At 33.8% G+C, this 22,457-nt stretch overlaps 1 long non-coding RNA gene across 2 annotated transcripts; it reads left to right on the top strand.

Annotated features, from left to right (window-relative positions):
• Positions 1–1,732: 1,732 nt before the first annotated feature.
• LOC124076286 (uncharacterized) lies at positions 1,733–21,881 on the top strand. Of its 2 annotated transcripts, none has more exons than XR_009224535.1 (3): positions 1,733–10,586; positions 15,263–15,476; positions 17,247–21,881. It is a non-coding gene; the product is annotated as an uncharacterized LOC124076286 (long non-coding RNA). The 2 variants fall into 2 exon arrangements; XR_009224536.1 differs by having other exon boundaries at positions 1,733–15,066.
• Positions 21,882–22,457: the final 576 nt, after the last annotated feature.

Genomic DNA, 22,457 nt, shown 5'->3' with positions numbered 1-22,457 from the left:
ACTGAATACGTAAATAACTTGTATTATACACAAGGATAGGAAGCTCTAGGCATGGAAAAGTATAAATTTTTCAAGAAAATGGCATAAAAATCCAATTCAATTCCAATAAAAATTTCTACTAATTATATTCAACAAGTTGACAAAGCTGTTTATTAGACAGCCATGCAAAATTAAAAGGTAATATTAGACAAAATGTTTTGAAGAGCAAGTTGTGGTACTTTACCTACTGGATACCACGATTTTCTGGAAGTCTCTAGAAATTAAGGCAGTGTGGTATTTTCACTGGCAATAAAATAATAAAGACAAAACCCCAACATATTTGATAACTTAATATAGGAGAAAAATTAGAGGTGAAAAAAGAATTCTCAATAATTGAAGGTAGAAAAATCAAATAGTCAAATAAATAAATGAGAGAGGAAATGAGAGAGTTAGAACAAGAGTTAGAGACAAAGAGAAAGGAAGAAATAAACAGAAAGCAAAGGAATTGAAGGGAAGGGGAGGAAAACACAGGGAGGAACTAGAATTTTATTTTTTGATATTTGTGAAAGTTAAAATTAAATACACAAAAAACTTAAGTATGAAAGGGAAACTCAATTTTTTTAGAATATTTAGAAAACTTAATATGGAAATAAAAGGTCTTAAGAAATTTTAAAAAATATATTTAAAACTTACATTCATAAAAACTAGCATTAAGGGTTGGGGCTGTAGTTCAGTGGTAGAGCACTTGCCTCACATATGTGAGACACTGGGTTTGATCCTCAGCACCACATAAAAATAAATAAATGGACACAATATCTTTTTTAAAAAAATGTATTTAAATGTATTTTCCCTAACCTAACTATGCTCGCCACATTTGGGCCTTCTAGGTGCAACTGTTCACTGTCAGGAACAGTTTGTATTTTCAAGTATCACTGCATTTTGACCTATATGGGTGAATGGAAATCCAGATGGAAATCAAACAGGGTTTGTGCTAGCTGCTTGGAATTTCACACACTCAATCAGTTCTCCATGAGAATTGTCTGGTTTCTTTCTTGTAGAAGAGGCCCAAAGCTGAAGCACACAATAACAAGTTTATCCAAGAACACTCTATAAGAAAACAGGAAAATACCCAGTTACTGAAATTTAGTTGTGTCCATTTACAACTAAAAAAAAAAACATTTAAAAATAGCATTAAGAAAATGGAGTAAAAATCCACAGTTTGGAAAATATATGAAATAAATATATATTACTTGAAATTTCTTGTGATGATGACTATCAAAATTATCCTAATAATATTACCCAACTGAAGTCTTCAGGGAAACTGAAACAGTACCAAGACCACCCCCTCCTGCACTGGTGTCCTAATGATTTGGGGTCACCTTAGTATGTCTCTTGATTCCTTAGTATCCTGTCCCTGCCGAGAGCTAACAACTTAAGGGAAAAAAAAAGAAAAAAAAACAAACCCGTGAAAGTTCCATCAGAATACACATAGTGTGGTTTATTTTATAGACATATAAAAGCCCCTACACATATAAAATTACGTATATTAATGTTATGCACTTGTGATAAAATTTTATGTGAAGATATCTGTTACATACAGGAAGCTAGGGAAAATGTGACCTGGGAGAGGCTATGGGGATTCAAGAGTATATAGTTAATGCTCTATTTATCAAGTTGGGTTTGGAAATGTGTATAAATATTGTCACTTTTTAAACTACACGTATGTTATATATATATATATATATATATATATATATATATATATATATATACTATGTAATTAAGTTTTTTTGAGACAAAACAAGTTCAGTTATGCTGAGTGCTCTGTTTTCATGGGATTCTACTAAATTAACACCATTTCTTTTGTCATAGCTGATCAGTCAATTGATAAAAAGGCCATAGTATTTTTTAATTAATTGGAAAAGAAAGAAGAAGGAAGACATCAGTTTGATACTCATACCGATATTATGAAGTGAAGGAAAAGCAACCCTTGAACTAGAGGCCCTAAAGTGACCTCCAATGACATAAGGAAATAGACATTATTGTTTTGATAATTTTTATTACCACACATAATCTACTTTGGTCTTTGTGACAAAGAAACTTGGTCTATCCCTACTTGAACCTCATATGTCTCTTCCTGGTCGACTCAAAATAAACAAGTCTCCCCAAATAAGAATGTCAGAGTGTTAATTTAAAATGCAATTATAGCAGGAATTGGAACATTTTGCTTACACAATTCATTCATCCACCTATTCATTTATTTATTGAATATTTATTAAGTTCCAGCTACGTGACAGACACTACTTTGCCTCTGGGAATATAGCAGTATTGTGAAAAATAAATAAATTCCCTGCTCCTTTGATGTTGATGTTCTTGCAAAAAGAAGGAAACAGTATAGAAAGTAAAGGTTATACATTAAGTGGTGCTAAGGGTTATAAAGAAAAACAAATCAGATGAGGCATTAGGACATGATGAGAAGAAGAAGATGCCTCTTAGAAAAAGAGTCAGGAATTCTTGATTCTTTAAGCAGAGACTGAAGTGAGGGAATTTAGTCATGTGTTGTCTCTGAAAACAAGTATGAAGAACCCAAGGGAGAACCATTTTTTACCATTTCAAGACACACCAGGAAAAAAAAATGACAGAATGACACAGAGACTCAGTAGTAGAAGATGAAGTCAGGGCTGAGTGGTGAGAGGGGGAGGTATCCAGAAAACATGAGGTCTTGAAGGTTCTGGAAGAATTTTAGAGTTTTTTTTTTTTTTTAGAAAGAAATTTATGTCTGGTTAGAAGAGGTCTTACAAACTGACATACTTTTAAATTTATTTTTTAAAACCATGGTAAAACACATAAAATTTACCATCCTACCCATTTTTATGTGTATAGTTTGGTAATGTTAAGCACATTCCCATTTTGTGCAACCAATTTCCAGAACTTTCTATAGTGCAGTTATGAAATTCTAGACCCATTAAACAATAGCTCTCCATTTCTCCCTCTCCCCCCTCCCCCGCCGGGCCCCTGGAAACCACTTTATCCTACTTTCATTCTCTCTTCTTTTCTTATTTTAATAGAACTGGCCAATGACCAGGCTAACTTTTTCAAAATATAAAGTCTTTAAAGGAATATAAATATAGTAAGAATATATATATGGAACTTTTCAATAAGATGCATGAAAACTCTATTGTTTCAGGATTTGGAATAGAGGCTTCACTGTTACCTGTCTACTTTCTATGTGTATGAATTTGACTACTCTAGATATTTCATGTAAGTGGAATCACATGGCATTTGTCTTTTTGTGATTGGCTTATTTCACTAGCTTAATATCCTCAAGGTTCCTCCATATTATAATACATCAGAATTTCCTTCCTTTTTAAGGTTGAATAATGTTCCTTTGTAAGTATATGCATTTGGACAAGAAGCTTCCCCATCCTGTTTATGTCTACTATGAATTTATTGCTAATATGAATGTGGGTGTACACATATCTCTTCACAACTCTGTTTTATTTTTTTTATGTATACCTAGAAGTGGAATTGCTGGATCTGATCTGACATATTTTGAAAGAATCACTCTAGTGCTATTTGTGAGGAAGACAAGATAAGAGCAGAGAGAAGGTGAAAGCAGGGAGACCATGGGTAGGGCTTCTGAGAACATCTAAGAGAGGGCTGGTGGAGTCATGGGATAACATCTTATTGGTGCAGGTGGTGATAAAATGGTCATATTTTGGTAGAGCTAACTGTACATGTTTCTGAATTAGAAGTGGAGTCTGAAAGAAAGAGGAACTCTTGATGACTTTAGGAGTCAGTTCTTTCTTGGTGACTTCTAGGAGAAGGCAGGAAAAAGGAGGATACTGAGAGAGATTCATTTTTGTGGTTGAGGGTAATCAAGAATTTGACACTGATGTGGACATATCAAGTGGTCATTTGTAATTTTTTTTTATAATTTAGAGCCTAAAGGTATAAATTCGAAATTGCCTTGGGTATATAGATAGTATTTTAAGCCACAAGACTGGATGAAATTCCCTAGTGAGTGAATACAGATGGAGAAAAGAGTTTCAGAGACTCAGCCCAGGGCTATCTGACATTTAGGGTTGAGAAGAGAATAATAGTCTGGCACAGGGATGAGAGAAGAAAGGTTTGGGGAGAAGGAGAGACAAGGTAAGTGGGGTGTCTAGAAAGCCATTGAAGAAAGTACATTATAATAAGTAGTGCCCAAATGTTTCAAAAGCTGCTGACATCAAAGGTAGTAAATAGAAGGAAAATAGAAATTGTGTTAGGTATCAGAAAGCAAGTTAACTAAACTTAATTAAACACTAAAAATTTAGTTACCAACTATTACCTATAAGGCTGGAAATGATAAAAGAATTTGACATTCCATGATTAGAGAAGTTGTGGGGAAATAAATGCTGATATATTTCTGGCAGGAATAAAAACTGTTATAAATTCTGTGGAGAAAAACTGCACAATAGCTACAAAAATAATTTTTCTTATTATATTATCATAGCGTCATTATTATTGTATGTTAATAATAATTGGTAGTGATTATTATTTAATGCTTTAGGAAAAATAGAGAAAATATATAAAGTGGCTAATTTTGAATGCAATAAAACAAAGCAGAACGAATGTACCACCACCTCCATCATCAACAACAACAATAAAATCAGAGAAAGCTACTATATTTAAAGACCTAGAAAGTTAAGAACAAAATATAATATGTGAACCTTGTCTGGATACTCTATAATAAATCAATCATGCAAACATTTTGTAGACAATAGGGTTACATAGATAATTACTTTATTCTATTGTCAATTTTGTTAGTGTTTGTTCCATTAGATGCGAAAACCTGATGTCTCTCAGGGTAATGGCAGGAAAATGATCATGCATTTTAGAAACATATATGAATGTAGGTAGTGATGAAATGTTATGATGTTGAGGATTTGCTTTAAAATATCTCAGGCTATGAATATTTCAATAAAGAAAATATGGAAAATGTGACAAAATTTTAATGGTTGTATCTGAAGAATAGGTGAGGAGTCTGATAGGAACATAAGGATTTAGCACAATGCCTTCCAGATTCATCCATGTTGTCCCATAAGGCAGGATTCCATCTTTTTTTTTTTTTTACTATTTCATTATATGTATGTGCTCCATAATTTCTTTATTTGTTCATTCTAAGTGATTATATGGGCTGTTTCTATGTCTTGTCAATATGGTGAATAATGCTATAACAAGCATGGAAGGGCAGAAGTCTCTTCAAATCCCTGGTTTCAATCATTTTGAATATATACTGGATCCCTGGATAGTTCTATCTTTTAAATTTTGTGGGGATCTCTTGTTTTCCAAAATGGCAGGCTATTTTAATCCCTATCAGCAATCTAGAAATCACAGAAGGACAAATACTGCATGATTCCACTGAAATATTCAAATTCATAGAAACAGAAAGTGAATGGTGAGTGCCTGGGGCAGGAGGCAAAAGGAAGTGGGGATTTCAATGGCTATAAAATTTCAGTTACAAAAGATGGATTAAAAAAAAAGACAGCATTGTGACTGTAGTTGACAATATATCACACTTAAAAAGTTAAGTGGTAGATTCCTTGTTAAGTGTTTTTACTACCATAATAAAGAATAAGAATAAGTAAGGAATATACATGGGGGTTCATTCTATCATTCTTTCTAGTTTTGCATATGTTTGAAAAATTAGTAATATTTTTAAAGCTATTGATATCAAGTAATAAGTTTATTGACATTTTAGTGGTCATCTTTTCAAGAAATGTTTTCAGTGAATAGACTGGGATAAAACCCTGGTTGGAATAATTTCAAAAGAAAGTATGTAAAGAGGAATTATCAGGAGAGACACCAGAGGAGTCTTTGGGAAAATTGATGTAGACAGAAGCAAAGAAGGGACAAATGTAATGAAGGGATATAAAAAAGTCTGTTTTCATAAATCGGTGATTTGAGATATTTCAGTATATTTTAATAGATACTGACAATTCTCACCCCAAAAGAAAGTACAATTAGAACAATTAGAATTTTGTTTTGTTTTGTTTTTGCTAAGCTGGGGATCAGGATAACTGGAGTTTGTCAAACTAAACAACAACAACAACAACAAAACCAACAACAAACTCTTCGCATTTGATTTATTATAAATAATGTTCAATCAGTGGGACACGCCTGGAGTCTTTGGTAGAATGCTTTCACTCCTACTAAATAAATGGCTATACCAATGTCTGTAACTCCATTTTTACCTCTAGTTTTCCATAGGTTGTCAAAACTCTTTCTGGTTAACACATCTCCTCTTAAAATTTGAAAATACATTCAATATCATCCCATCTTGACCCTGGGAGTAATTGTTTCATAGGGAATCTTTGTATAACTGCTTTCTAAGCCATTGTGAACTAACCTCAAATTTTACCTTAAAACAATCAAATTAAGTTCTTTAAAAATAATGCCAGTTATTTTATCCTTTATGTACAAATTATGCAGTGTGTGGAATTTGGGAAGAAACTTGATGAAGCAACTACTTTAAATGAGCAGAAAATAGCCAGGCATGGTGGTGCCTAAGTGTGATCCAGAGATTTGGGAGGCAGGAGGATTGCAAATTTGAAACCAGCCTCAGCAATTTAGCAAGGCCCTACATTACTTAATGAAAACTTGTCTCAAAATAAAAATTAAAAAGAGCTGGGAATTACAGCTGGGAATTTAGCTCAGTGCTAAAGTACTCCTGGGTTCAAACCTCAGCCTCCCCTCCCCACAAAGAGCAGAAATTAAAACTACCTGAACATTAATTTTATTAACTTGTTGAACATAGCTAATATTTAAACTTGCATTAAATAATATTTTAATTATAATATTGATGTTTTTGATGATATTATCTTGTCAAGAAAATATCAGCTAGAATAAGTTTAGTGATTTCAAGTGTTTTTGTTAGGTGGTTATAAAAATATTATGTAAATGTAATCTTCCTGAAACTCCAAAATTTAATAAAATGTTTCATATTGTATTGATAAAATAAGTAAAGAAGTAATGCATCTATCCAGATTGAACAATGTAGAAAAAGATTTTTAAGAATCTGGGTCACAAATAACTGTTTATTTCTGAATATATTAATTGTTTTTCCCCTCCCCCCAAAAAATTATAACTGTGAAAATACAGTGGCTTCCTATACTTGTTCTTGTAACACTTCTCTTATTAATAGGTACTTTCATACTTTATTTTAAAGCAGATTTTTTTTTTTAAAATAAGGAACTCTCTTCTAAAATGACCTCAGTTAAAACTAATGTTCGTTTTGAATGAGATCCTCAGTTTCAATTAGGGAAAAAAAGTCAAATTGAAACAATATTTCCTAAAGTGTCAATATCTCCATTGAAAATAGTGTATGGTATTTTAATTTAGTCCTTTAAAGAACAGTTGATAGAACTGTATTAGGATTTATTATAGCATAAGTGATTTATGTTCTGAGATCACATATTCACAGTTGTATGACAAAATTTTCCAAAGTTTGTCTTAATATTGTGTGTGTGTGTGTGTGTGTGTGTGTGTGGGTGTATGATCAAACCTCCAGGGATAATATCACACCTAAATTGAAAAGGTGCTATTTTTCACAACTTGGGTGGAGGTGAAGATGTTGCACTCTTAAAAAGGTGTTAGAAAGCTTGAAAAATTGCCCTTATTTTGACAAAGCTTCTGACATTAATGATTCACTGGGGAAGACTGACTATAATTTTTAATTAAATGTAGCAATGGGAAAAAGCAACATAATGAATATGTTCTATAAAATTTGAATAATGGTAACAATAGTAAACAATTAGTGTAAAAGCTAATATTTAATTTTTCTCCTCAAAATTTTCACCTCTCAGTATCCTCATTGTCTCAGGAATTATTAGCTCCATTTTTTTTTATATTACTCATGTCCTGGATCTGGAGATGGTCTTTAATTTTCACTTTCCTTCTCACCTTAGATTCAACCATAACAATATCCTTGATTGCATTTTCAAAATATATTGGAATTCTATCACTTCTCACCACAATTCTCTCAAGCAAGTCTAAGCCTTCCATCAAATCTTTCCTAGATTATTGCAGTGGGTTCCCAACTAGTCTCCTTTCCAAATAATTTAATGCAACACAGTGGGCAAGATGATCCTTCGAAACCAAAGTCAGATCATGATAATTATCTGCTGGAAATAATCTATAATCTCTCTCAGAGAAAACCCAAAGCACTTTAAAAGGCCCACAAAGCCCCTTATGACCCAGTGTATCTCTGATCCATGTGCTCCACTGGCTGCCACTCTTGGCTTCATGGCATGAGATACTGAAAGAAAATGTCCTTTCTCTATGTACTGACAAGTACGATTCCACATGTAGTTTTTGTGCTTGCTTTTATCTCTGTTTTATTACTAGAAAAATATTCTCTGGTAATCTTATATTAAAGAAGTATCTTGCACATTTCATGCTTCAGACTTTGGGACTAGCCAGTTGTTCAAGCATCCCTGGTTCATTTTCCCAAGAGATAATATTTGGAGAATAATGTCACAGTTTGGGCAAATTAATGTCATTCCTAATAGTGAGCAATGCTAGAAATGATATGTGTGTATGTGGGAAATGTGTGTGTACTATCATCTATATCTATCCATCTACTTTTCTATCTCTATAATCTATCTCCATAAACCTAGACATGGATATAAAAAGAATAAATACAAATACAGATATATAAAAATGAAAAGTCTTGATTTTATAAGGCATTCCTACTCATATCCACTAAATAGGTTTTTAATTAATGTATATATTTTAATTAGGTATATATGACAGCAGAATGCATTTTGATTCATTGTACACAATTGCAGCACAGCTTTTCATTTCTCTGGCTGTACACGATGTCTGTACTGGCGTCACACCGTATGTGCAGTCATACATGTACTTAGGGTAATGATGTCTATCTCATTCCACCATCTTTCCTGTCCCCATGCACCCTCCCCTCCCCTCCCCTTTTGACAATCAAAGTTCTTCCATTTTTCCCATGCCTCTCCCCTCCCCATTATGGATCAGCATCCATTTATTATAGAAAACGTTCAGCCTTTTGTTTTGGGGATTGTCTTAGCATGATCACACCCACTAAATCTTATTCTCTTCTTCTGTACATGTGTACCCCCTTTCTCCCACAATTAACATTCTGAATTGTAAGGATACCAAGGATTATAAAATTAGAAGTATCTTTTTTTCTTACATTTCTTTACAATAATATCATTTTGTAAACACTCTACCCATTCTCTCCTACTGCAAGACTGTCAGAACATGCAGTCCATTCAAATTGTGCTTTCTCCTTTATATCCTCCATTAATTTTGATTCTGTAGATAAATCACTAAATCTGTATTGCCCACCACTAGTCTTCATATCAGTCTTGCCAGTTGTTTTGGTTATCTGAAGTACATTTTTAGTAGAGTTTAGGGAAATACTCATTGGAACATCGTTCCTTGGGATCTTGCATACTGATGACAAATTTTCTGCAATTTTTTTTTTTTTATATTGGGGATTGAATCCAGGGGCACTTAACCACTGAGCTACATCACCAGGCCTTTTTATTTTTTATTTTAACTAAGTTGTTTAGGGCCTCACTAAGTTGCTGAGGCTGGCTTTGAACTCATGGTCCTCCTGCTTCAGCCTCCTGAGTTGCTGGGATTAAGGATTTGGACTTCCATGCCTGGCTTTTCTGGAAAACTTGATGCTTGTTTGCAAGTAATTCTGAAGAGGTATAAATCCTAATTGTTACATTCTTCATTTCCTTTCTCTTTTGTATTTTTCTTTTCTACTTTCTGTAGAACACTGCCAATTTGCTGTTTTTAGTCTTTATTTCAGAAACAATTACTTTTAAAAATTTGTAATTTTGTTCTGATTTCTGTGACCTTATTTTTGCATTATCCTGTCCTTTCTTGTTTTGAATGACTCTTCCTTTGCCTTTGGTACTGTTTTGATGTATTAGTATTTTGTGAACATTTCTTCTGATCTATTTTCACTCCCTGTATTAATGTTGGCAATTTTGTTTCTTAGTCTCTCGTTCTAATAATTTTTATGATAACCATTTATATTTGATTTTACTTTTGTGACTTAATTTCATTGAACTTTAAAATAGAATTTCCAGCATCATGGATCTAAATTTTTCTCTGGTTTAGTTTTTGTGACAAGTTAAAGAATGTAATGATTTAATTTCTGAAAACTCTTGGTTATTTGTCTTCCTCAATTTTATCCAACCTCCTTTTTTCATTTTTTTTTTTGCCTTTATTGTTGCTATTTTATTTGAGTTCTACTCATAAAAATGTCTCTTCAGTCATGGAGAAGACATGAGAATAGCCTAGGATGCATGGTACTCCACCCCTTGGGACCTTATCCCAGACCCTATATGCACATCCACTAGTAGTACATGTATCTTTTCATTTGTAACTTATATGTTTTCAAAATACTTTGTAGATACTTTAAGGAACTGTTGGTTATTTTGGAGATCAAAAATTTAATAGACTCCCCTTTCCTTACTTCTCTACTCATGCCAAGATGCCATCAGAGGTGTGGCCCAACCTGCTTGCCTTTTGGTATTTATGAGGATTTCTTGTCAATTTTTTTTTCTGTAAGTATTGTCTATGTCTTTCTATTTTACTATCCTACCTGCTTTGTATGTCTTGTTACCCCTCTTTCCAGAATCCCCCTCTCATTTTAATATCCTGAATTGACTTCACATGATACACAAAATCTGAGAATAAAAAATCTGTAAAAAAATAAGATGCTTTGTTTGAAAGTTGTCAGATTATAATTGTGAGCGTCTTGTTTATTCATTGATTTTAAAAATCATATTACATCATTAGGCTAAATATTAAATAAAGTTTCCCTCTTATATGAAAGACAAACCTAAAATAATGTAGAGCTTCTACTAATGTACAGCTAATGGCCCTTTTCTGCCCCTTTTCTTGCACCTTCCCTAGTTAGAAGAGAGATGGATTTGTTGCTGAGTTTGTAAGAAAAATAGTTCTTGTGGATTGCTTTTATGTGCTCCCTCCTACTTATGAAAAAACTCTGATCTGAGATTCATCCTTTGAGTTTTATAGGGACATGCCCTCAAATGAGGGGGATGATAGTCCAGTTTTTTGTTTTTTTTTTAAATTGATATTTTTTGAAAAAATAAATGACAGCGGAATGCATTACAATTCTTATTACACTTATACAGCACATTTTTTCATATCTCTGGTAGTATATAAAGTATGTTGACACCAATTCGCGTCTTCATACATGTACTTTGGATAATGATGTCTATCACATTCCAACATCCTTGCTAATCCCCTGCCTTCTCCCTTTCCCTCCCACCCCTCTGCCCTACCTAGGATTCATCTATTCCTCCTATACTCCCCCTCCCTTCCCCACTATGAGTCAGCCTCCTTATATCAGAAAAAACATTCGGCATTTGTTTTTTGGGGATTGGCTAACTTCACTTAGCATTATCTTCTTTAACGCCATCCATTTACCTGCAAACGCCATGATTTTATTCTCTTTTATTGCTGAGTAAAATTCCATTGTGTACAAAAGACTTAAAAACAGCATACTACAGGGACACAGCCACATCAATGTTTATAGCAGCACAATTCACAATAGCTAAACTGTGAAGCCAGCCTAGATGCCCTTCAGTGGATGAATGGATAAAAATAATGTGGCATATATACACAATGGAATTTTACCCAGTTGTTATTAATGGCCAGAAGACCAGCTACTGGCCCAATTTCAATGTGTGACCTCACCACAGGCAATTCTGAAGACTCTACCTGGTAGAACTCAGGTGATTCCCACAATCTGGTGCACAAATCAGTGCATTAAAAGGAGTTTCAGTCAAGGAACCAGCACCTTCCTGCTATATCTCCTTCTTCTCCACTGGCTATGATCTTAGACATATCTGCCCTCCTAGAATGGGCACCTTCATAGTAAGGCTTCCTCAAACATCAGCTAAGTGAAATAAGCCACACCCTCTAATGCTTTCTCTCATATTCAAAAGCTAGACCAAAATGAGGAGAGAGAGAGAGAGAGAGAGAAGAGGAAAGGAAAAAAAGAAAGGTGGGGGCAGGAATTCAATGAAAATAGAAGAGATCAGTGCAGTAGAGAAAGCAGACTGAAAGGGAAGGAGAAGGGATGGGAAAAGAGAGAAATGGTATAATGAACCTAGCCAACCTTTCTTATGTACCTATATGGATACTATGAATTTTACCTTCATGTATATCTATAATGCACTGATTTAAGACATATATGAACAAGTAGAAGAAAGATAAGTAAAGTATGGAGAAGGATAGGGGAAGGGTAGTACTGGGGACTGAATTAGAGCACATTTTTTGCCATGCTTGTATAATTGTATTGATGAACCCCAATGTTATGCATATCTAAAATGAATTAAGTAAAATAAATAAATAAATAAATACATACATACAAGCAAGCTTCATCATTAGGCCCAGGCCTCTTTAGGTCCTCTGTTGAGACCGCTTTAGAGGGGCTGTGAGGTGTGGGGACTTGAAGACATTTTTCTCCACTCTGATTCAGTACTCAGTACTTTCCCATTTGTATCCCTTTCTCTTATCCCTGTCCTCATCCCTGGGTACGTACAATGAGCTGAGCTCCTTGGGCAGAGAGATGATCTGTGTTTATCCACTTGATCCTCCCTTGGTATGTTCCTGGTGGAAGAATGTGACATTCTGGGGACTGGTGTGGCTTCCTGTTCTGCCTCTTGCTTATGCTATCAGAGCCAGAGACTAAAGGCCTGAATACTAACATCATTTTGATTCATCTTGATTGACTATTATACCTGACAATTCAGTCCTCTTTAGATCATCCCAGCTCTTGACAACTGGCTGGGTATACATTTTTCAAATCCTGGGCATTGGTGTTAGGAAGCTCACTTGCCTGCACATAATTCACTCCCAGTAATATTCTCAATAATTTTTCTTTTTCTGTAGTTTAGAAAGAAAGTGATGAAAAAAAGGAGTATTGCATACGAACCTCCTCAAACCCCTAACATCTCTTTGTTGGGCTGTAATCTTGAGGAGTAAACAAAGGTGATATTTGGGGGACAAAATAATAATTGAATAATAAGGTTTATATGGACTAGGCATTTGTGGTTAGAATTTTGACAGCTCATTGCACTCTCTATTATGCACTGAGGCTGATTTTTACAGTAGCATTAATTAACTTTTAACTGATATGAACTGGAAAAATCATTTTTGGGCTTTGATCACTGTGATTTTGATTTTATGTGTGTCAGTTTGGCTTATGGCAGCTATAACCACAGGTTAGGGGTTGTTCTAATCTTAGTTAAATTGACATCGAGCAATAGTCTCAGCAAAACTGAGACTCAGCAAAACTGTAGTGTGTTGAGACTTCAAGAAAGGAGTGAACAAGTAGTATATAATGATTTCATTCCCAACATATTAGTAGCAGGAAGCAATGGTACTAATGCACAAAAGCCCAGGAAAAGGAAGGTTTTAAGAAGTGCTAGGTTAAGTATCCCCAGGATCCTAGGGTCACTGGATTCTCATGCAACAAAGCAATATTATACCAGGTGAGGGTGATTTTCAGTGAAAAGATTGGGAAGAGAGAGACAAAATTACCTTTAGAACTATGTAGGGCTAAGAAATTCCATAGGCAGAGAAAGTGATTTAAAGGCTGGCATAAAAATAAAAATGCTCCCTGAAGATAGTTTAACCTCTCTCACTTTTCAACACCTGTTTATGGTGTGGAAATGCCATAAACACAGGGCTTAGAGGGCAAATGTAAATTAGGAAGTTTATAAGGAGACGTGTTCCTCAAATAGGACCTGACCATTAAGTTGCATTTGTGGCAAATACCAGAAGTATCAGGCAGAAGGACTACCTCAAATGCCTCTTATCCAGAAACAGCAGGTTGGTCTAGGTTGATTATTTAAAATTCCTGGCCTCTATTTGCTTCTTCAGTGTCTCCTATCCTGGCAAAGACTAGAGCCCTGTTTAGATGATGTGTTCAGGAAAAAAAAAAAAAAAAAAAACCCTAAATGACTGTCTACCTCATTTCCCTTCTGAGAGGTGTTTTTAGAAGATATACATTCTTTTCTACTTTCCCAAGTTTTATGATTAATACAGTCTCAGTCTTCTACATAGGGAGAACTTCCTTGATCTAGTGCTGCTTATGACTTGGTCAGTAGGCCAGTACTAGAGAAAACTTGTTTACCTAAAGTCTGGTTAGTGTATCTTGCTATCAACTTTGTCAGGAACAACTGTGGTATGCTTTACTTTATCTGCCTTATTTTATATTATTTTTAAATTGATTCTAAATTGAAAGGTAAAAGAGGACTGCTAAATATTTATCCCATCAAAATCCCAACCCCTACCCTTCCACACTAATTTTATGTTAGGCACCCTCTATTCATTCTGCTCCTGCTTTCTCGTCTACATACCTTAAACTCTAGTCACCACAAGCCCCCGTAATTCCCAAACACTCCTCATTTTGTGTGCCTTTTTTTAAGTTAATCATTAGAATATTTTTGTCATAGAATAATGACTCATCTGTTAATATTCACTCAGAGACATCTTTTTTCTCCCTCTATTCCCAAGTCAGAATAATGGATTCATATATATTCAGTACTTTGAGAGTATATATTGCACTCTGCCTGAATGGTAGTTAGTGATAACATACTGTCTTACCTTGGGATGCTATAACAAAATGCCATAGACTGAGTATCTTATACAACAGAAATTTATTTTCTTATAGTTCTGGCAGCCACAAGTCCAAAATCAGAGCATGGATAGGTACTGGTGAAGACTCTCTTTCTGGTTGGCAGATGGTTGCCCTCTTGTTGTGTCTTTATGTGATAGAGGTGAGAGAGAATTAGGTTGTCTTGTGTTTCTTCATCTAAGGACACTAATTTTATCAGGGCAGGGCTCCACCCCCTTGACCTCATTTAACCTTTGTTACTCCTATAAAGGCCTATCTCCAAATGTAATCACACTGAGCACTGGGGATTCAACATGCTCATTTGGAGGGGACACAATTCTGCCCAGAGCCCTGCCTTCCATGAAATCACATTATAAACTTCTCTAATGCAGGTATTTCCTCATTTAACTTTGTATGCTGTAGACATACAAAAAATTGAATGACAAAATTGAAAACCCACCAACATGGATCTCTGTGTAATTAAGGGCAATTTTATTTAGTATATATTATGTCTTTCATTTAATTTAAATGATATATTTTAAAGCGACCATCTAATTCCTTCTATCTTAAATCTTTCTTTTTGTGCAGCCAGTTGTACGTGTCAGAAATATGTATCTGTTTAGAAGTTATATCTTTCATAACTATACAGGAAGAAACATCATCAAGATTAAAAGTGGAACTCAAACCGAATGTGAAGAATAAATTACAAAAGCAAAGCCAAGAAGAATGTTTACAGAAAATCTCAAACTAAGAAAACATGCAGACTGCTTCGTTTATTGTATAGTAGTAAGAAAAATTTCAGGTAAACAAGTAAATGTGGTACCATTTAATGCAGAGCATCGGGAGGGGACCTTGTGAATACAGCTTCCCATTAGACCTCCTTTGCATTTCTCATCATACTGTCGACTTTGCTTGGGGCTCACATTTCACAGCATTTTCTAAGTGGTGTTTCATGTATCCTTAAATTTCTAGAGTATAACAGAAAGTCTGGTTTGTATCCATCATATGAGTTGAAGGGAATGTGAAAGCAAAATGGCAAGATTGAAATGAGTAGAAAAGCATTTGCTTCGATGTGGGACTTCTGTTATTATAAAGTAAGAAAGAACACATTACTTTAGTAAGAAAAGAAGAAAAGTGATATTTTTTCTTGAGAGGGCTATTAATGTTCCCTAACCAAGTCTCTAACCTGACTTCAGTATTTTGGTTGATTTCCCAAAAGATTGAATTTTCAAAATTATGTAATTTTGGTGCAAATTCTCCTCTGAGCATTTACTGCTACAGAGAGAGAGAGTTCATGATCATTTTAATACTTTAAGTCATTTTAAACCCTGCTAGATTAAAATTCTTTATAAAATATGATGTGAAAACATATAGATGGTTTTCTTATTTAACAACTAAAAATGTCAAGTATCTTTTTGATATAAAAAGGTATTTATAAAATAGTGTGTTATTATTTTGATTTATTATAATATACTCAGTTATTATCTCTTCCTTTGGATCCTTCCATCAAAATTGTCCGAATGGACAGTGTTATACTGATTGTTACTGTCTCATCTAATCAGTCAAGAAGTTTGGAAACTTTATTATTTCATGATACATTCAATTGACCAAGCAGGTTTGTGCATCTTCCTTACTAAATATATTTTCATTTTTCCCATGCTCTTCTATCTGCACAGTCATTGTCTACCATTACGAATGTCATATTTTACGTGGATTACTGAAAGGAATTTCCACAGACTATTTTATTTGTCCATATTGGATCCTAATCTATTCACCTCCCTTCCTTTTGATAGAGTGCTCTTTCTAGAAAAGAAATTATTGTGCTAACTCTCCGATTTAACCACCAGTGAGTGGATCTCCTTTTCTAGTGACATCATGTTACACTCAGTAGCATGACATAAAAGACCCTCCAGAATTTGATGTTTGCTTGAAGTTCCAGTTCTATCCACAATTTCTCTTTCCCTCAGAACCTGCATTTCAGATACGGAAAATCCTTGTTAGTTCACTGAAAACACTCTTAAGACTTTGTACACACCACTTTCCACTGGACTTCTTTCCCTCCTTTGATTGTCTTCACATATCTTATGCAAGTGTCTTCACATTCACTTCTTAATGTTTTTATCAAACATTTTCTCTTCTTTGAAGACCTGCCCCATCTTCCTAGCCCAATGTGAGGCAGTTCATAGTGTTTGTCCCTTTCTTTTGGTTTGATTTTTTTATTCCATTTCTCCCAAAAACTACCATCTGGGGAGAAAAATCATGAAATTTATTTAGTTCTGTCATCTTGCCACATCTTTGTTGACTTCTTATATCTTTACTTTGTTTTATAATTGTAATTTCTGTATAATGTTGTATATGCATGACCCTGTGTATAGGCATGGTTTTTATTTACCATTAAACAAATACCATTTATGCATTTTATTTACCATATCCAAAGTTTTCTTTGGCTAATGTTTGTTTTTTTTTTTTTTTTTTGCTTGCCATCACCCTTTCCTGTTTCCTTTCTCTTTTCATTATGGAACATCTTATATTTTCCTTGGTGTCTTTGTGATTATTGCTTTCCTTTCTCTAGGTTTTTCTAGGACTAAGAAAATAGAGCCAAGTTTCTGGCTTATGAGAACTTCTTGTGAAACAGGTGTGTATTTTTTTTTGTGTGTGTGTGTGTGGCAATAGAGAGAAAGAGAGGATATTTTTCACATCACTCTTCACCACCCACAGAACTTGAAAGTCATAGGTATGCTCACAGGATGGTTTTCTTCACCGATCTTCAGCTACTTGCCTCTTTCTACAAATGTGACTTGTCTGTTGGTTTGGGGGAGATTCCTATTGTCATCATTTGCAATGATTTTATTTGTTCTAAACAAAGAATCGTTAGCCTGCAAGTGTGCCAATTTCCTAGAGAAGGGTTCTCTACTAGAATTATCTGATATCAGCAGCAATGAGTATCTTCTCAATGTCTTGTAACACTGCTTTTCTTTTTTTTTTTCATTTCAAATATATAATTTATAAATTCTGAAAAGTTTATGCAGTTGTATAACTACCATTGAAAATTTCATTGTGCTCTTTTACAGTCAGTTTCCTCTAACCACTTGCATTTTGCAGCCATTTCTATGACTTTTGCTGCCAGAGTTGATCATATTCTGGAATATCAAATATGTGCAATGTATAGTCTATTTTATCAGGTGTCTTTCACTTAGCATTCCACGTTTTACATATATTTATGCTGTTTCATATATCAATAATTCATTATTGTTTTTATTGCTAACTAGTTTTCCATTGGATGATTTTATTATAGTTTGGTTATTCATGTAGAAGTTGAATGACATTTGGATTATTTCCAAGTGTAGGTAATTATGAGTAGAGCTAGTATAAACTTTCACATATAGGTCTTTTTTTAAATTTTTTTTATTGGTTGTTCAAAACATTATAAAGCTCTTGACATATCATATTTCATACATTAGATGCAAGTTGGTTATGAACTCCCAATTTTACCCCAAATACAGATTGCAGAATCACATCGGTTACACATCCACATTTTTACATAATGCCCTATTAGTAACTGTTGTATTCTGCTACCTTTCCTATCCTCTACCATCCCCCCTCCCTCCCCTCCCATCTTCTCTCTCTACCCCATCCACTGTAATTCATATCTCTCCTTGTAACACTGCTTTTCAACCCTGATTGTTCCTGTGGCTCAAAAAATATCAATTTCATAGAAGGTGGTATCTGGAGTTTTCATGCTTACTCTTCTAATCATTTTAATCGATTTCTGAGATGGTAAATTAGGCCTGCCATCTTCCTTCTGTTATATTAAAATAAGAATTATTAAACTGTGTTAGAATTGTGTTAATTATCAGATTTGATTTTATAGTTTGAGAGTATCTGGAAGATTGAAAACTTTCTATTTTTGCATTTTATAGTCCAGACCCTGCTACATTGCATTCTTTAGTACCTTCTCACTGATGAACCACCATGGATGAGAAGAGAGTACAAAAAAGGGAGGAGAGTATAGTGGCAGCACCTCAAGTAGAAACTGTCATGGCCTGAGGGAAAGCACTGCAGCACAGATAAAAATTAAAATGTGTCTGGCACATGGAATCAGCTCATTTACTCAAATGAATTTTTGTATTTTTTTTCAATTCATCAACTTTCAAAATAAAGTTGAAATTTTCTGTTTTCTTTTTGCCTATAGATCACTGAGCTCTAACACTGGGGTTCCCTATTCCAGGACAACTCCTTTGAGTATTGTCCTTCAAAAGCAGTTGTGGAATGTTGTTGATGTCCCTTTCCAAAGAATTCTTTAAAAAGCATATTTTTTTCCTACTGTATTAAGATATGCAAAATTCCTCTATTGGGTTGTTTTAGCAACTGTTTTAATTAACTGATCAGAAATGCCATTTTGGGACTCCAAAGTGTCTGTAACACATTTGCCTTTTTTGTGGGGCATTTTTATTTTATTGCAGGCAGTACAGCATGATGCCTAACAGCACGGACTCGGAAACCAGACATTATTTTGTGTTCAAATTCCTTCACACTCTAGCCACCTTTTACATGACATTTAACCATTACTTGTCTTAATGTCCTTACTAACAAATGGGAATAATAAACCTATTTTATAGGGCTATTTATATTATTCTTACATGCAAATATTAAACAAGGGTAAAAATACATTTTCTCAGTCCAATTACCTTGAAATTTATTTTATTGTTAGTGCTGTGATTTTCACTTAGAGGTTAGTTTTAAATTCAAGTTTTAGTTAACTATAGAAAAGGCAATCAAGGCCATAGAGATTTGCTGTTAGCAATAATGCTTTAATTTTTTGTCCTCAAATTCTTTGAGGGCTCTATTCATCCCACACATTCTGTTTCAGCTGTGTAGCTGCAAAGATTCTGGGGAATGCCAGCCATACAAGGAGACATTTCTCCACAGAACAAAGCACTTGTACAGAATAATGTAGATGGGAAGGATGGAATAGGTGAACCCTTAATTAAAAATGTATTTCTGGGCTGGGGCTACACCTCAGCAGTAGAGCGCTTCTCTAGCACATGTGGGGCACTGGGTTCAATCCTTAGCACCACACAAAAATAAATAAATAAAATAAAGGTATGGGGTCTACTACAACTAAAAATACTTTTTAAATGTATTTCTGTTTTCATGATCAAACATTATTTAAAACTTTAAAGTATTAATCATGAATCCTATTTAAATAATAGGTGAACCAAGCTCAGTATTATAGTATTCTAAGAAATTTACTCACAGAAAAATTATTTGCATTACTAGCTAATGAAAAATGAGGAATTAGTACCTGTGTTCTGAAGACAAATATAGATGTTTACTTCACAAAATTTCATAAATATATATTTAACATATATAATATACATAGACACATATGATTTATGTGAACATATATTAAGGCAATCTGCCACTTATGCTCTTCAAATTGTATCATTTCTACCAAATTTAGATCTTAAAAATGTGTAGAAAACTGGCATAACACATTTGACAGACTTTAATAAGGTCAAAAGATGTACTGTAAATTTTTTATTGAAATATAACACATATACAGAAAAGTATAGATGTAAATATATAGTTTAATGAATTTTTACAAATTGTACATTTCCATGTAACCTGTACCAACAAATGGAACATCAGAAATCCCTACTGTGTCACTTATGAGTCATTAACCCTAAGTAAGGGTTACTATATACTGATTTGTAAAAATATAATTATAATTCTTTTTGAAATTTAAATACAAAGACACATTACAGTATGTACCTTTTCTTGTTTAATATCTATCCCCTAATATTATTTATTTTGTGAGGTTCAACTATATCTTGAAAACAATTGACTTTCTCACTGCTATAAACACATTTTTAAAAGTCATTTGGGTAGTTTCTACAAGAGAAATTATGAATTGCATTGATATGAATATTTTAGCATGAAAATGTTGGTTGACACAGAACTAATACCTTCTTGAATATAAACAAGAAATAGAATTGATAAATTACAAGGTAAGTACATATTTAGATTTGGAAGATACTACTAAACAGTTTTTCCAACTTGTATGTATGATGATAAAGAGTTTTCCAAAGTACTTTCGTTCTCTTGATTGAAAGCTGTTAGGATTATTTCATAGAGATTCCAATATCATTGAATTCTAAAGGGAAAAAGTGGATTTCTTATCCCTTTTCAAGAGTCTGTGCAAAATTTTCTGCTTCATTTCCAAGACCAAAAACATGTCACAAGGGATTATTGGAAGAGGAAGACTACAAAAACAACCAGACTTTTCATTTTTCTCAGGTCAAGAGCTGCATCCTTGCCTTGTGTTATCATAGTTAAGATGCTCTCTCACTTGACTCTGCAAATACATGGAATATGTACTCAAAAGGTGATGAAACATCTGAGTATCTTAAACTGGCACCATTACAAAAGTTCTACCACAGCAGGTACCCAGATGTAGATGGAATCATCTGATATGTTAGAATCTTTCCAGCCTATATTTATTCTTGCCTTATTCAGCAAATATCCAAGAATAGTGTTCAGTGTGTGTCACAGAATGTGCCAGCATGATTAAATTATTAATATCAAAAATTGAAAACAATAATATGGCTTAAACTAAAAACAATTTACTTAAAATTTTAGATATACAAATTCTGTTCCAAGTTTTTCCAGGAAAAAATATAATTTATAGTCTTTCCTATAATGCCTGCTCTCAATAGAAGGGAGTTCAGCAGTGTAGGGCAAGTGGATTAGAGGAATCAAAGAGGGGAGAGAAAGAGAAGGTACCAGGAAAGAAGACTGAGTAAATTCTGTCATGTGCATATATGCAAATGGCTCAAATTGCAAATTCCCAATATTATGTAAAATTACAATGCACAAATAAAAACTTTAAAAAAGCATACTTACTTTTAAATAAAGTTTCCTGAGAGTTATTTTCATTGTCTTATTTAAAATACTAGCAAAGGAGAAGTAACTGTAAATAATACAAAATGCTAATACCTTTATAAGGATTATTTATATTCTAGTTTAGAATATTGTTTGTTCCTTTACTGGTAAATAGGTACATCTTTGGTTTGGCACTTCACCTCATGCCAGCCAGTAAAGCCATGCTCTTAATATTCAGTAGTAATCAATATTTCCATTTCTTTTGTTTATATCAATCTGAAATTCATTCTTCAGTAAAAGATATAATTTGTTCTTTCCTTTTTTTTTTAACCCTTACCCTCTTGTCTAAGCACTGAGTAGTTGGGTTTGAAAGAACATTCTTGCTGCATCCAAGTAGGGATTGTGTTGTTATAAAAATGGTGAATATTCCTTTGGTTGTGCTTTTGGCAGCATAAAACTTCCTGTCTGGTATAAATTTTGTGTACATTCTCTATTCTACACAGTAATAGAGGGTTAGTCATTTTATCAGAAAAAATGGTATACATTTTATTCCCTTAACTAAAGGAAAGTCACAGTTTTAAATGGTGTGAGATATGATGTTCACAAAACAGAGGGGGGACCTGTGGGAACAAGTAATAAGAGAGGGTTGGCCTGGAAGATGTGGGCAAATCAAGTAATGGAGGGCAGATTGTAAGGAGGCATGGATGCTAGGGACTAAGTCAATCTTTACAAAGTTTTGGCATATATGTATAAATTATCATGAATGTTCACTTATTTTATAGTAAAATTTTTATTTAAGTAACCATATACACAGCTACAGATAAAAATGATGAAATTTCACAAAATGAAGACACACATATAGAAAATATCTATATCAAGTTTCAGAACATTACCAATA

Source organism: Marmota monax, unplaced genomic scaffold, assembly GCF_021218885.2.
Source record: "Marmota monax isolate L192 unplaced genomic scaffold, Marmota_monax_Labrador192_F-V1.1 WCK01_AAM20220418_F8-fsc00448, whole genome shotgun sequence".
NCBI lineage: Eukaryota > Metazoa > Chordata > Mammalia > Rodentia > Sciuridae > Marmota > Marmota monax.
Note: the sequence above shows the minus strand (reverse complement) of the source record. Positions and strands in the feature narration are given on the sequence as shown.